Raw genomic sequence first — 18,303 nt, forward strand, 5'->3', positions numbered from 1 at the left:
AAAAATATAAAGAAAATCAACATATTTTAACTTTCTTATATATATATATATATATATATATATATATATATATGAGCAAACAGTTAATAAAATATGTTAAAAAAACAATTTGAAATGAGTTAAAAACATATTTAATCTGAAAAGGAAACACTAGATAAATGGATAGTCCTTAATCCGCGGAGTTTCGAAGAAATACTTTCCTTCTCATCAGAGGGTAGGAATTAGCTAAATGCGGGATCGGATTTTACATGCAGAAGTATTTGATGAAACAACAAGTAAGTCAAAGATCCTACTTGAAAACAAAAAAAAATGAAGCAGAGGGAATATGGTGAAGAAAAAGGTGATTACACATGAATGGATAGTCTGGTGGAAGATAAAAAATCCAGTGACGGTATATATATATATATATATATATATATATATATATATATATATATATATATATATATATATATAAATGCCAAAAATCACTTACTTAAAAATATACTATTAAATGGGTAGTTCCATCCTTAATTGTTAAGAATTCATCCATATTTATATTTTAAATTCCATGTATTTTTTTTAAATAAAAGGATTTTTTAAAGCAAGGGTCGTAGAAAATCGCATTTTCGCAACATGTTTTACGTGAAGCTGTAAAGAGCTGCTGCTGTTGCTAAAATGAAATGTATGAAATACGGATTCGTCCAAGAGACATAAATAATGTCTCTTTTTTATTCGTGTGTCAACCAAAATTAGTATTTTTTATCCTCCGTTGTTAAAAAGAAAACGCACATTCACTTATAAGTTTTTCCCCTAGAACAAAAAATCCGCTCCATCGATTTTTTTTTAACATTCTCTTAATGAAATACACGAGTTTTTGATTGATATATTTTAATACTTCTTTATCGAGTAATTTTTTTTTTAATATCTAAAAAAAAGAAAACATTCAATGAAATAGAAATATTTGCCGTCAGCGTCTGGTATTTTCTTGACGATGTAAGCATACCACGAGCTTTCATTAAAAAAATCAACGTGGTTAAAAAAAAAAGGTTTTACACTTTGGATTAACAGGTAAATTTCCAAAAACTATTCTTTTTTATTTTAAATTAGAATATTTTCTTAATTGATCTTTTATCTTCAATTTGTGATATATAAAACTTTGGCACATAAAATGATTATTAAATTTTTAATAGACATTTAAAAAGGAGGGAGGATGAATTTGAAAAAAAAACGTTTCTCTAAAATATTATATTTGTTTACTGGAAAGAGCACAAAATTTCCCAGCGACTTTGAAAATGTCGTAAAAATTGAACCAATAGAAAAAATTTGATAGATTTTTAAAGTTTTAAAATTAAAAAATATTTAACTCGTAAAATTCTATAGATTTTATTACGTAAAAAAATGGCTGCCTGAAGGCACGCCGGCATTTTGCAAACATTTTGTAAACACTGTTTTTTTTTTTTGTTTTTCTTTTAATAAAAAATAATATTTCTATTATTTTTTAAACAACTTTAATAGTTTATTTTGGAAGTATATTCCATACAGAAAATAAACAACCCACTTTAAAAAGAGAAATTACGAGTTTTTTTTTAAATATTTTATTCGCAGTTTTCTATTAGGAGCGCCAAAAATTCCTCCAAATTTCTGATACACCTAGCCGTTCTTCTAGTTGGCTTCATCTTGCCTCTCTTCCTGCCTTACTCTTGGAAATAAATCAAAACAAACGGGGTCATTAAATTCCTATTTAGATCTTATTCACATTGAGATTCCGAATTAAAATCATAATAAATGAAAATAATCATTTCAATTTTCTGCGAATTTGCTTTTCCGGTCGCCATCTGAGAATGCTGACTTCCACCCGTTAAACTCGTCTCGTTTTAATTAACTCATCTTATAATCGTTTCTTTGCCAAACAAAAAGTATTACTTGACTTTAATTAATGTAAGTGTTCCTTTTTACTACTGGGGCGCGTCCAAATCATATTTCAGTTTGGTTCGGATGCAGAAATGAGTCAACACGGTAATTGTACATAAAACCAGACCCTTTAAGAGAATTGAGTTAATGCTTTTCGGTCACTCCCTAATAAAATGAATATTTCAACACAAGCTACTGAATAAACGAACAAACGACTTCGTAAAACTTACAAGGAAAAGGTTTATTGAAGCAAGGGCATGATGCCATGTAGATATAACTAGGATAGAACTCGTCTGCATTTGCCCGGTAGTTAATCCCAAGTGGGAATTGTAGATACCGGTGTAGGCAGAGAGAGAGAGAGAGAGAGAGAGAGAGAGAGAGAGAGAGAGAGAGAGAGAGAGAGTGTGTGTGTGTGTGTGTGTGTGTGAGGAAACAGGTCCGCTCTCTTTGACGTCTCGCTGGAAAAAGGGTAGAGTTTTTTCTCGTCTGGGACGAAAGCAGTTATAGTTCCTTAAGGGTTATCCCTGCCCTAAGCCTCTGATTGGTCAGTATGTGCCATATCGCACAGTCAGGGGAGGCACTGACGCACAAGAAAAGAGTTTTATTTGTTTCTGCTACACCCTAACATTCAAACATGTAGCGTGTTTGAAAGTTAGGGTCTGGTTTTATGCACAATTACCGTCAGAATTTCATATTTGCATATAACACATCACACAATTACTAAATGTTAAGTAAAATTTCAGTGTTTATAGAAAATATCCTTTTGAACAAAATAAGTTGTGGAATGCAATTCTTATCGCGTTTCTTCTATTGTTAACCTGTTGTTCTTTTACTTGAACTCATAGTCTACTATTGCGGCTTTATGTGAAATTTTATTCTGAAAACTGATAAGACTCATGCTTATAAAAACCGGTTTCTCCTATATTTTGCAAAAATATTTTTTTATGTTTCTGATTACTTTTTAATTGTGTTTGAAAGATTGAAGCATAAAGTTAACCTATAAAAAGAAAACACACTTAACATTAACTAATGCCATCTTAGTCTCCGAGAATAGTGGGGGTGCACTGCACTACTGCTGCTGCTGTAGGTGTGTCAGAAATTTCTTATAATCGTTTCTTTGCCAAACAAAAAGTATTACTTGACTTTAATTAATTTAAGTGTTCCTTTTTACTACTGGGGCGCGTCCAAATCATATTTCAGTTTGGTTCAGATGCAGAAATGAGTCAACACGGTAATTGTACATAAAACCAGACCCTAACATTCAAACATGTAGCGTGTTTGACAGTTATGGTCTGGTTTTATGCCCAATTACCGTCAGAATTTCATATTTGCATATAACACATCACACAGTTACTAAATGCTAAGTAAAATTTCAGTGTTTATAGAAAATATCCTTTTGAACAAAATAAGCTGTGGAATGCAATTCTTACCGCGTTTGCAAAAATATTTTTTTATGTTTCTAATTACTTTTTAATTGTGTTTGAAAGATTAAAGCATAAAGTTAACCTCTAAAAAGAAAACACACTTAACTAATGCCATCTTAATCTTCGTGTATAATCATTCTTTTTGTTCAATTTGACTATAAAATAAATCATATTTTCGTCCAAACTCACAGAAAATCTTTGATTTTTTTTTATCCTCACCAGTGGCGGTTCGTGCTTGAGATTAGTGGGTGGGGTGCTGCTGCTGCTGCTTCAAAAATTTTACGTATTTTTTTTAATATCGTGTAAAAGAAATTCGAATATATAAATAAATATTTAATCAAATAATAAACAAATATTCAAATAAATATTCAAATATATAACAAAGACAAATAATCAATCAGAACTGGATAATACGCAAAAACATTTTTATTAAAAATATTTTTTTAATTATGTACACTTCACAGAATAATAAAAATGATATATACATTTATTCCTTTTAAACTTTTCAGATTAAATAAGTTTGCGGGCGGGGGTTCGAATAAACGAAAAACATTTTAAAAATAACTTATTTTTTATAAAAACAAAAAAGAAAAATTTTGAAATTTACTTGCCTCACTATGAGAGTTAATTTGGGAGTTCACTATTTGAAAATAGCGTTTTATTTAATAGCAGTTTTATTTACAAAATTTATTTTTTAAAATGTATTTATAACAAAACGTATTTGTAAATAAAATACGAAATATTTTTTTTTACATTTTTATATAGTGAGCAAACAAACAAAAATATTTAAAGAAACAAAATGTTATTTACAAATCTTTTAACAACTTGCTTTTTATATAAAAAGAACAAACTTGGCTATTTACTGACCTTCCCATGCCGGTAAAGATCGACATAAAATGGAGATGTATTATAAAATAGGATGTCATATTTAAGCATTATAAAACATCGAATTTTAATGTAGCTTTCTCCCCAAAGAAAACAAAAAATTAAAATTGTCTCAGTCCAGAAGGATTTCTAATTACTTTTTTTAATGCGTATTATCTGCCCCATCTACTAACAAATTCAATGTAAAGTTTAAAAATGTATAATTATAAAAATTGTTTTGTTTTGTTTTTTACTTACAAACACATTTTAATTTAAAAAAAAAACCTTGTGTAAAAAATCCATTTTTCAAAGTGTAAAACTTCTAACATTGTCCTCGTTGGAGGCAAATAAATGCTATTTTTTTTTAATATCTAAAACATACAAGTTAAAAAGATCCCTAGCTAAAATGTATTTTCAACATAAACTGTTTCTTCGCTTGTTTGCTTCTAGGAAAAAATGTAAACAGTTTTTTAAATTTTATTTTATAAAGTTTAGTTGTTGCAAAATAAATAACATTTAAAACTACTTAAAACAAACAAACAAAAAGGCAGGTAGATGGAAAAGTAACTTTATTTTTATGGTAAGATTTATTTATTGTATTTATTTGATTTTTACCCTTAGTCGCGTGTTAGCTTCAGTGAAGCTAAGTATCCGAATACTTTTAATTAAAAAAAACAAAAAAAAAACAAAAAAAACAAACAAACAAACAGTTTCTGCATATTATATATTTCCGTCTGCTACCGAATTAAATCGCAATGCTAAAAGTATGCGTATTTAAAAAAAAAAAAAAAAGCACAATATTTTATGTACAAGAACACGTTATATGCAGATTTTAATAATAATAATAATAATAATAATAATAATAATAATAATAATAATAATAATAAAAATGTAAATAAGCCTCCTTTTTGTTTTTTGTTTTTTTCAATAACGATGTTTATCATATCTATCTGGTGCACACTCTAAGCAAACAACGAATTTAACGACATGGAGCTGCGACAAGCGTCAGTTCCTCCAGCGGCTTTCATCGGCTGTCTAAAGCGTCTAAAGCACGCATGCGCACAAAAGAATTTCATTAAGAAAGTGTAACTGTGAATTTCACAGCTCCAAGCAAGTTTTATTTTTATTTTATAGGAATTTGGAGATACCGACATTAAACTTAATGATTTTATAATGTACACATAGATAATAATAATAATAATAATAATAATAATAATAATAATAATAATAATAATAATAATAATAATAATAATTATAAAAAACAAACGTATTATTTTTAATTTGATCATTAATACTGTGTAGAAATAACTTGGGGTGCTGCAGTCCCACAGCTCCATGCACGAGCCGCCACTGATCCTCACTCATATTAAAAATGGTAAGATTATTTTACATTAAAAAAATGTGTATTTTTCATATTTAAAAAATTTAAAAGAATCTTTCTCTCTGGTTTCGATATAGAAATGCATATAAACGAATGATAATGTTATAAAACTCTCTCCAATTATGTATGTGCTTTTGTTTTTAAGCTTCTTTTTTTCCGACTGGTCAGTAAACGATTTCAATATTGGAAACATTACAAATGAATGGTCTGTTTATTAACGTGCCCTAAACTAACTTTAATGCTAAACAATACTGTGGGCATAAAAGTGAGACTAACATAAACTCTCAACGTAAGAGGGTTCGTTTGTGTCTCGCGTGCAAGGAATAATTAATCAGAAGAAATTACGGTGAGTCAGTCTTATGGGAGACGTGGTCTCATAGGCGCGAAGATTGGCAGGAGGTGAACTTGGCTATATGTAAATTGGTTGGCGGTCGCTAGCATAAAGGTGATGGGTGCGAAGATCGGAGGAGTTTGGAGGCGATTGTTTCTGTAACAGACTAAAGAATTCGTAAGGAGTGGGTTTACCTTCTTCATCTTTCTTTAAGGAAACCTGGACTTTAAGGTGTCGTTGTCTTCACCGGAAACTGTGTCCTTTTTACAGAGAACTGAGACTTTTTGTATCTACCATAAAGTGATTCTGTCAAACTGTTCAATGTGTTGAAACTAAATTGTTTTGAGCAACCTGTTTTGAAGCTAAGGAGTCTCTTCCTCCCTTCCTATTGGTTGTTCCTGATTTTACGTACAAATACATTTTTAAAAAATTGAAAAAAAAAAGACGATTTGGCAACAAGTGTAATTCTGTTTAAATCCACCCTCCCCCGCCCGCACTTCTTAAAACATTATGCACACACATACGCACACAACGACACACATACGCACACAACGACACACATACACACACAACGACACATGTTACTGAATGTTCAGAAAATTTCAGTGCTTATAGAAAATAATTTTTATCTTATTTGTCAACTTATGCTGAAGAATGCTATTGTTACCATGTGTAAAAAAAAATAAAAAAGAGGTAATGCTTCTGTTGTTTGAACTCAACCGTCGAATGAATGAACCAACATGAGGGAAGCATGGCAAATGCTATTTATGGTCAAAATGGGTAGGAGGATAGTAGGAGGATAGTAGGAGGTAGTAGGAGGATAGTAAGAGGTAGTATAAAACCTATAAAACAGAATCTATCATTTTCTTGGGTAGTCAACATTTTGTTATCAGGGCGACCAGACCATTTGAGCTTTGCTCCTGCGAAACATTTTGATACTAAATGTTACCCGAAGCCTGTTGGGCGGGTTGCTTAAAAAGGATTTCTTTTATGCATCCCTGAACGTTGCCTGCTCGCTTTGAGTATCACCCGTTAACCTTATTTTGACAATATAGAATTCAAATTTAAAAGAAAATAATTATTTATAATTATTGAAAACAATTACACACTAAAAAAAAAAGGACAAACGTTTGTTTGGATTTTTACGAAAATCTCTAAATGAAATGTAAAGTGGACTGAAACAAGCGTATCTGAAAATCACGTCGAAAGAAAGGGGATGCAAAACCGAGTAGTTTTCTTATTTTCAGCCATGCATCCGTGCATTCCTATCGTGAAGGTTTGTACAATGTTCACAATTTTTTAATTCAAGTATTTTTGTGTTCCTGCCTTAATAATAAATTCATAAATAATAAAATAAATTGCTCAAAATGTGTCAATATTTTGACCCCTCTTTGACCTTTTCTATTCAGCAAAAATCAGGGAATTAACCAATTTCCTGATTTTTTTGTGAATTTAGTAAAGGTAAAGCACGTTGGAAGGGAGGGGATGAAAAACTGACTGGTTTTCTTATTCCAGGCCGTACGTCCGTGCATTCCTATGGTGGACGTTTGTACAATTTTTACCATTTAATAATTCAAGTATTTTTTTTTTTTTGTGTTCCTGCTTTTAAATTTGTATCTTTTTTATTTTTCAAGATTGTATAAAAATTGTGTTATGCTGAAGATTACACGTTCATTCATGCAAGGAAAATATAAGAATCTTACATACAAATGTTTCGCTAAAAATGTAATCTTAAAAAGGAGGAAATATTTTTTGCACTAGTAATTTTTGTGTGTGAATATATTAAATAAACAATTTAATGATAGTATCGTTAGTTGGAGAAATACATTTTTCTTCGAGTCATATCGATTTTATTAATATGAACTTTAGGAGCTTTTTTATAATGTTCAGGAAAATATTAAATTTTTTGTTAGAATTGTCGATTCTTTATTTTCATACAAAACAAAAATAAATTCATTAATAAAATAAATTGTTCAAAATGTGGCAATATTTTTACCCCCCTCTCTGTACTCTTAAATTCGCCAAAAATCAGGAAATTAACCAATTTTAATGACATTTTCAGTATTTATCAAAAACTGATCACGGAATATAATGGACCCATAGTTTTCTTAGTAAAACTATTGATTCTTAGTAAAACCATTGATTCTAAGTAAAAATGTATTATTTTGTTTACAATAGAAAATTATTTTTTTCAGGAACATTACGAAAAAAAAGCCCCAAATGTCAATATTAATTATGACTCAAAGAAAAATTAATTTCTCGAACTACCGATATTATTATTTAATTAAACATTGTTTAATTTGAATGAATTCCAATTAAAATAATATAAGCATTGTTTATTTCATATTTTCGCACAAAAAATATCAATGCAAAAAATATTTATATTGAGTATTCTGGGATGAACTTGAAAATAACTAAATATCTTTTTATCTTTAGGAAGAGATATGTGTGTAATAGCCTTTATTTTAGAAGGGCCCGGTTTTATTCCTTCATGAATGATAAGATAGGTGTGTCAGAAGCGGCCATTAAAAATGCCGTATATGAACTTGAATAAGTCAACTTACTATTTTTCGAAGCTTATAACTACTTGAAAAATGTAATTCAAACCCTAATATTTTTTCAATTAGAGGAGCAGAGCAAATTTAAAAAAAAAAACAACTTTAATAGCAAATTATGCAATATTTGTTTTTTAAAGCGGTTTTCTTTTAAAAAGATTTAAAGAAAATCAACTATATTTTACTTACTTTGATTATAAAAAAATATATAAATTCCAAAAAATCACTTACCTATAAAAAATTCTATTCAATGTGTACTTCCATTGTTCATTGTTAAGAATTTATCCATATTTATACTTATATTCTATGCCACTTTTAAATAAAATACTTTGTTTAAACAAGGATTTAAAAAAACGCGAACTCAGATTTCTTGACTGTTCAAATAAAGGGAGACAGATCTCTGATTTTTTCGCGATTATCTTACGGTGACTTATAAACGCCACAATTAATATATCTTTTTATTGAGTGTTGTTAACCAAAATTAGTATTTTGGGGCCTCCGTAGGTGAAAAAAGCACACATTCACTTATAAGTTTTTGTCGTTAAACAAAAAACCCAGACGACCGATTTTGTAAAAAATTATCTTCATGAAAATACACGAGTTTTTGATTATTATATTTTATTTCTACTTTATCGAGTAAATCTTTTTAAAAATATCTAAAAAAAGAAAACATTGAATGAAATAGAAAAATATACATATATATATATTTTGGGGGGGGAATGAATGTGAACCTTTCGGTGTAACATAATTTTTCTATAATCTTGAAAACAATTTTTTTAAGCGGTAACATAGAAAAATAATAAAAATTAATTAAATTAAAAATGTTAAAAATTATACAAACGTTCACGATAGGAGTGTACAGATGCACGGCTGGGGAAAAAAGAAAAATAACACTCCCTACCTCCCACCTATTATCTAACGTCATTTTCAGACTGCTTTTTGAGTTTCTGATACTTTCGGCTTCCGTAAAATCAATTCTTAGACGACTTTGTTTTGTTTTGTTTTGTGCAAAGGCAGAATCTCTTGCTTTTGGGGACTATTAAACTATTTTTTGTACAAACAGGTGTGTATTTTAATTTCATTAAAATGTCTTAGAACTTTACTAATCATGTTTGTAATAGACATTTTATAATGAATTTTTATAACTTCAAAATTAAGCTGAATTTGTCAGCTTCTGAATGTCGCTGTGAAAACATTTCCATTAGAACTTTTTTCACGTATACAAATACTTTTATTCCTTTTAGAAATAAATTTTAGGCTTTAATCTAGTGGCGTTTAGTCGAAGAGTACATGCGTACAAGAGAGAGAAACGGGTTAGTAGGTTGAAGTGTTCTTCTGTAGAGATAGTATTTATGTAATGCCGGCTAGTTGAAGGAAAGAATAGTTCAGTTCACCAGTGTTTATAGCTAGTAGTCGCCGGAACAAAGAAAGCTGATTACAGGAGAAAGACAGGGCAAAGTCTTCAGTGTGTTTCCGTGTTGTCGTGGATGAGTGTGAGTTGTATCGACGAGAGTAGTCCTGTAGAATGATAAATAAATTCTTGTGGGTACCGCACGTGGAAATAAATGGTAGTTTGAAGAGAGTCATAGCTAGCTCGTTGTACTCACGTTCTGCCTGAGGGCCTAAGCTCCATGCGAAGTCTGATCCCAGGCAGGGTCAGGATCAAAGAGGGTTAATGGTTTCAGATTTCGCTTTTTATATACTCTATCACGTGATTGAGAGCTGGCTTGTGATTGGAAAAGCCAGGAGGAAAATGGATTTCAAATCTCGAGGTCGTGAGAAGTAGTCTCTGCCTCTGTCGCGGGTGTCGGCTGCTACAACTTCTTGTCCCATACATGAATTTTATTTTATATTAGCATGGGTTCCTGGCATTGCCCGGGTGTTTGGAGGTAGGGGTTGAGCAAAATAAATTAAAAAGTGGTAGTAGGAGGGCAGGCTCGAACCCGTACCGCGAAGGAGGAAAATAACGTGAAAAAAAACGTGACGTCTTTGCTGTTACGACCACCGCCAAACCGGACGTGACGTAGGTTTAAATTAAGGCTAGACAATCGAAAAGAGGGGATGACTTTCGAAAATATCGGTGAAAAGAGCGACCTCTCCCTGTAGAAAAATGCCCAGTTGAGAGTGAAGAAATTAATGTTTGTAGCCCATTTTTCGGTATTTTTCGTCTGAAGGGTCGAACTTCAAAACGATACTGACTTTGTGAAAATCCGTCACCTCTGTCGAAAGTTTTAGGCAGACATGCAAACATACATACATATATTTATGCATTTATAACTCAAATTTTCGACCCAAACCGAGTAAAAAGCTTGAATACCTTTTATGTAAAATTTCAAATGTTTAGACCAAAAATTGTCTGAGTAATTTGGTAGAGACCGCAGTGGCCAATTTTTTTAAAACTTTGATCCCTATTATGACCCATTAACATTTATTGTTTTGGGCTCAATCAAGTTAGATCCATGTCCAAGGAACCTATATGTAAACTTCCACTTGTTTATACCCAAAATTGGCAGAGGAGTTTGATAAAGTTCTCAAAGGTCAAATCGTTGAACTTTGGCCCCTTAACAGCCAAATTTCTGGCCGAAAACGAGTACAAAGATTTTCCCAAATCTCAATACCCTGTATATCAAATTTTGAGTCTGTTATTGTGTAGGGAAATGTACGCAAACAGACAGACAGACACACACACACACACACACACACACACACACACACACTTTTATAGCTATATAGATTTCCTGGTCTTATACATTCTTTGATCAGACAAAAAAAACTGGTACTATAAACTCAAGTTCTGTTCTTCAGTCATAGCGACTAAAAAACTCATTTTTTTAGGCGCCCTTTGTTGTACTTTCTCTGCGTAAATACAGCCTCGTCTACTTCAACGATGTGTTCTGGGTTTCGAATTTTACAGGAATGTGTTTTAAAGTAGCTGACACAGACATCCTGCAAAATTTTTACAAATAAATTACTGCACGTTAGAAGCTTTAACGCCTTTATGTATGACTAGACTTGACGTAGCAGTTTCAACCAGTTACCTTTTGATGAAAATGCAATCGGTTTCCCTTCTTGAAGGAGTACTGCACCTAAACCTTGGTTTGAAGCATTCACTTGTAAGCTCGTTTCTTTAGATGGATCAAAGTATGGCAAATCAAATCCTTGATTTTTTTATGCTTCCTTGTGTCTAGCAGTCCATTGGTAATCCGAATCTTTCTGTAGTAGGTCTCTCATAGGTGCAGTCAAATCAGAAAGATGCGGAATGAAGGGAGCTAAGTAGGTGATAATTCCTAACACCTTTTACAATTCTGTGACGTTGCTAGGGTTGTGAACTTGTTTTATTGCATCCACCTTGCTTGCATCTTATTTTACAATCCTTATCGTAGATAGCACCAAAAAAAAACCGATCTGCCTTTGATTAATAGCACATTTTTTACTGTTAAAACATAATCCTTCAACTTGTGCTATTTTCATTAACTTGTGCTATTTTCATTAACCTTTGCTATTTTCATTAACTTGTGCTATTTTCATTAACTTGTGCTATTTTCATTAACTTGTGCTATTTTCATTAACCTTTGCTATTTTCATTAACTTGTGCTATTTTCATTAACTTGTGTTATTTTCATTGACATGTGCTATTTTCATTAACCTGTGCTATTTTCATTAATCTGTGCTATTTTCATTAACCTTTGCTATTTTCATTAACTTGTGTTATTTTCATTAACATGTGCTATTTTCATTAACCTTTTGCTATTTTCATTAACTTGTGCTATTTTCATTAACTTGTGCTATTTTCATTAACCTTTGCTATTTTCATTAACTTGTGCTATTTTCATTAACTTGTGTTATTTTCATTAACATGTGCTATTTTCATTAACCTGTGCTATTTTCATTAACCTGTGCTATTTTCATTAACATGTGCTATTTTCATTAACCTTTTGCTATTTTCATTAACTTGTGCTATTTTCATTAACTTGTGTTATTTTCATTAACCTTTGCTATTTTCATTAACTTGTGCTATTTTCATTAACATGTGCTATTTTCATTAACCTGTGCTATTTTTGAGGAATAATCGGAATGACCTCCCTTGGATTGTTAACCCCCTTTCCTCTGATTAAACTCTTTTGGAACGAGAGACAAAAAAAATGTAATGTAATCGAGGCCCACGCGGGCTGTGAGAGTGAGTCAATAAATCCTGTCGTATTTCATATTTCTCTTTTTGTTCTGTTCTTATACTAAACCCTTCAAAACCTTACATGGAGTCAGAAGTGAAAAAAAAAATTTTATATATAAAAGAAAAAAAAGAAAGACATCAAAACAGCAAACAAACCCAGACAACCGAAGTAAGTTACAAAAAAAAAAATAAAAAAATAGAAGAGTTTCGTCAGAAAAATAGTAAGTTTGTTTTATTTTTAAAAAATAAATAAACAAATAAAAATAAAAATAAAAAAAAATAAAATTATGGCTCAAAGAAATTTCAACGCCAAAATACCGCCCCCGGCAAAAATGTCTCTGTCAGGAAATGTTGCGAACAATTGGAGGAAATTTAAACGAAATTTTTTGAATTATTCTGTGGTCAGTCGATTGTCAAACGAGGTTGATTCAGTATATCAGACTTCGGTTTTCCTTTCTATAATCGGTGAGGAATGTTTCGATATTTTTGAATGGTTACATTTTAATTCGGAGGAGGATCGAAATAATCTTCAAAAAGTCTTGCAAAGATTTGAGGACTTCTTTGTTGGAGAAACGCATGAAGCGTACGAGTCATACAAATTTCACCTTCGAAAGCAGGAACCGGAAGAAAATATAGAAACCTATATAGCGGTTCTACGCCAGCTTGCAAAAAGTTGCAATTTTGGACAATTAACGAACAGATTAATTAGGGATCAAGTTGTTGTTGGTGTGAAGGATGATATTTTAAGGGAAAAATATTTTAGCCGATAAAACCTTAACTCTAAATAAAGGCCTGCAGATGTGTAGAGCACATGAAACCTCAAAGCAACAGTCAGAAGCTATATCCTCAGCAGAACCAGATACACAAATAAACCGTGTATTTAGAAAAAAGTTTTTTCAGTACAATAATAAAATGACTAAAAGAAAGTGCATACGATGTGGATATTTTACCTCACACGGCAGAGATGACTGCCCAGCGATGCATGCAACATGCAATAAATGTAAAAAACTAGGACATTATGCATCGGAATGTAGAACAAAATCGGTAAGGGGAGTTGCAAAAGAAGAAAATGACTTCCTAGGGTCGATCTCATTGGGAAACATTAAAAACGGTGAAGAGGAAGAAAAATTGACTTGCAAGCCAATATAAAGGTCACCACCGTGAAGAACAGCAGAATAGTCAACTTCAGGTTGGACACAGGCGCTGATATAGCAGTATCAGAATTTTTGTAGGAATTTTTGACACCCCTAACACGAAACTGCGAATACAATATAAAAATCTCGTAATTTCTCTGTTAAAAGTGGGTTATTTATTTTCTTTATGGATTATACTTCCAAAATAAACTATTACAGTTGTTTTAAAAGTAATAAAAATATTTTTATTTTTTTTTAAAACAGTAATGAATTTTCCGAACTCAATATTTTTCAATTTTTAAACTCAATATTTTTAAATTTTAAAAATCTATCAAAATTTTTCTATTGATTCTATTTTTACGATATTTTCAGGGTCAATGTGAAATTTTATGTTCTTTCCAATAAACCGAATATAATATTTTAGACAAACGTTTTTTTTTAAATTCACGCCCCCCCATTTTCACGCCCCCCCCATTTTCACGCCCCCCCCCATTTTGAAATGTCTATTAAAAAGTAAATAATTAATTTATGTTTAATAGGTTTATATATCACAAATTGAAGAGAAAAGGTCAATAAATAATATATTCAAATTTAAAACAAAAAAAAAAAATCAGTTTTTTAGAAATTTACCTGTAAAGTCCGAAGTTTAAAACCTTATTTTATAAGAACACATTTTTTCTTTTTGTCTTTTTTTTTTTTTTTTAATGAAACCTTGGTCCTTGCTCCTTTAATTGAAAAAAAAATTAGGGCTTGAATTACATTTTTCGAGGAGTTATAAGCTTAGAAAGATAGGGGGTCGAATAATTTACGCCTCTCATTTTGAAATGTCTATTAAAAAGTAAATAATTAATTTATGTTTAATAGGTTTATATATCACAAATTGAAGAGAGAAGGTCAATAAATAATATATTCAAATTTAAAAAAAAAAAAAAAATCAGTTTTTTAGAAATTTACCTGTAAAGTCCGGAGTTTAAAACCTTTTTAAAAAAAAAAAACACATTGTTTTGTTTTGTTTTTTTTTTAAATAAAACCTTGGTCCTTACTCCTTTAATTGAAAAAAAAATTAGGGCTTGAATTACATTTTTCGAGGAGTTATAAGCTTGGAAAGATGGGGTGGAATTATTCACTATTTTCACGAAATTTCTGACACTGCTAGCGCTGATATTACTGTAGTGCCGGACCGGTTCTTTAGGAAAAACTCTCCTATAATAAAGCAGACGGATAAAAGACTATATGGACCAGGTCAGAACAAGATAAAGGTGATTGGAAAAGTAGATGCTACACTTTGTTATAGAGAAAAAAATTCACTGCAAGAGTTGTACATCGTTAAGGACTTGATGGAACCATTGTTGGGTGGACCAGCAATTAAAGCTTTGAACTTGTTGAGCAAAATTAACTCTATAGAAGGCAGAGATCACCAATACAAAAAAAAAATCTCAAAAGTATTTACGGGACTAGGAAAACTGAAGCATGTTTATAAAATACATTTGGATAAGAATGCTCAAACTTTTTCAATTACAACTCCCAGACAACTAGCACTTCCTATGAAACAAAAAGTCCAGGATGAGCTTAAAAGATTAGAAAGTGAAGATATCATCTGCCCAATCGAAATGCCTACTGATTGGTGTGCTCCTATTGTAGCAGTTCCAAAGAAGGATGGTAAAATCAGACTTTGTGTTGACTTCACTAAACTTAATGAAAGTGTGAAGCGTGAACATTTCCCACTGCCTTCTTCAGACCAGTTATTAGCTCAACTTGATGGAGCCAAGATATTTAGTAAACTGGATTGCAACAGCGGATCCATCAAATTATGTTGCATGAAGATTTTCAGAAGCTTACCACTTTTATTACGCCATTTGGAAGATATTGCTATAAGTGCCTACCATTTGGAATAAGTTAAGGCCCTGAAATTTTTCACCGCGAAACGACACACATTTTGTCAGGAATACCAGGAGTCATCTGTGACATAGATGATGTTCTTGTCAGTGGGAGAAGCCAACAGGAACATGACCAGCGTTTAAAAATAGTGCTAGAGAGAATAGAGGCAGCGGGAATAACATTAAACGATAAATGTGTATTCTCTGTTAGCAAAATTAAATTTATTGGGCAACTCATTTCCGAAGAAGGTATCCAAATAGACCCAGAGAAGATTAACGCAATCATGAACATGACCAGACCACAAAACGTGTCTGAACTGCGACGACTGCTAGGGATGGCAAATCATGTTGGTAAATATGCTGAAAATTTAGCAGAGACCACAAAACCACTCAGAGTTCTCCTGAGGAAAGACAATGCATGGATTTTGGATGAGCCTCAGGAAACTGCATTTAAAACACTAAAGAAAAATCTGAGTTCTGCACCGGTACTGCTCCATTATAGTGCTGATAAGCCAACAAAAATTTCGGCTGATGCATCTTCCTATGGCTTGGGAGGAGTACTGCTCCAGAAACAAGGGAATGACTGGAGACCTGTATTTTATGCATCGAGAGCACTTACTGAAACGGAACAGAGATATGCTTAGGTTGAGAAAGAAGCCCTTGCAGTCACTTGGTGTTGCGAAAAAATTTTGATCGGGCTGCATAAGTTCATAATTGAAACGGATCACAAGCCATTATTGACATTATTAAAAACAAAACGGCTTGATGAACTAACCCCAAGAATACAGCGTTTCCGTATGCGCTTAATGAGATTCACATATGAAATCATGCATACCGCTGGGAAAAATCTCATTACAGCAGACACTCTATCTAGAGCTCCAAACAGCCTACCAACCAAACATGAATTTGAGCAGGAGACAGAGACAGACATGTTCATCTGTTCAATTATACAAAACATCTCTGTTACCGACAGGAGATTGGAAGAAATAAGGGTGAAACAACACTCTGACAAAATCTGCAGTCAAGTAATGAACTATTATAAAGTGGACCATTGGCCTGAAACTGCTACACAAGACCCTCAGCTAAGACCCTACTGGTTTATAAGGCAGGACCTTACAGTCTGCCAAGAACTTTTACTGTATCAGAACCGACTAATCATCCCTGCGGATCTTCAAAAAGGCATCTTGGATCGTCTTCATGAGGGACACCAAGGTATAGTGAAACGTAGAGCATTGGCACAGAGTAATGTTTGGTGGCTAGGACTTTCAAAACAAATAGGGGAGAAAATAGAAAAATGTAGTATTTGTGAAAGAGAAAGAAGATATCCGCCAGAACCCCTACAACCAACCAAGTTGCCAGACTACCCTTAGCAAAAAGTTGCGATGGATTTATTTGAATTGAATGGCCACAAATACCTCATAATTATAGACTATTATTCAAGATGGATAGAAATATCACATCTTGAAAATACCAATGCAAGTTGCATCGTAAACCACTGCAATTCAATATTTGCTAAGTACGGTATACCTGAAATGATAATAAGCGACAATGGCCCTCAATTTATATCTAAAGATTTCCTGGAGTTTGCAAAACTCTATGGTTTTAGTCACCTTACCAGCAGCCCACACCATCTTCAAGGCAATGGCGAAGCAGAACGTGCTGTTCAGACAGTCAAAAATCTTTTTTAAAAGTCAAAGAATCCTTACATTGCTTTACTTAATTACCGCACTACTCCACTACAGCATGGCCAAAGCCCTGCAGAATTGTTGATGACTCGCATTCCAGCACTTCCTCACCAAAATGAAAATTATCAACAAAGTGTCGAAAAATTCAAAGAAGCAGACGCTCGGGTCAAAATGAAACAAAAGTTGTATTTTGATAAACGTCATAGAACTAGAGAACAAACCCCTGTTACCCAAGGACAGACAGTTTGGGTGAAAACACCCAAAACGAGCCCAGCGAAAGTGGTAGATACTGTTACTTCAAGATCAGTCCTGGTTGAAACGAACTCAGGATTGTTTCATAGAAACAGAAACCATCTTCGAAAAAGAAATGAGCACATCGATTGTCCTCAAATAGCTGCACCGACAGAATTATCTGTCTTACCAAATGCGTTCAGAGACATTCCTGAGTGCATCTACAATAATTTAATTGGACAAACTAACCAGACAGATGTGCAGTCAACTGTACACGAGGATATCCAATCCTTTAACTCAGAAAGTCCCAAAGTAAAATATACAAAGAGTGGTAGAAAAGTTCAACCACCAGAGAAACTTTCACTATGAATTTGAGACTTGAAAGGGGGTTGTGGAATAATCGGAATTACCTCCCTTGGACTGTTAACCCTCTTTCCTCTTATTGAACTCTTTTGGAAGGAGAGACAAAAAATGTAATGTAATCGAGCCCCACGCGGGCTGTAAGAGGAGTCAATAAATCCTGTCGTATTTCATATTTCTCTTTTAGTTCTGTTCTTATACTAAACCCTTCAAAACTTTACAACGTCTTCCCTAATTTATTACGTGGCGCCACTGGAACCAGTGAAGAGGCAAAAAACAGTACCTTCGCTTTATTTTTGTTATTAGCACTAATTGTGTGTGTGTGTGTTTTTTTAAATTTTATTTACACTAATTGTGTTGTTAAAAATGCAAAGACTGTGTTATTTTTATTGTATACT

This window comes from Euprymna scolopes, chromosome 45 (genome assembly GCF_053919585.1).
Source record: "Euprymna scolopes isolate OS-2025 chromosome 45, ASM5391958v1, whole genome shotgun sequence".
Taxonomy (NCBI): domain Eukaryota; kingdom Metazoa; phylum Mollusca; class Cephalopoda; order Sepiida; family Sepiolidae; genus Euprymna; species Euprymna scolopes.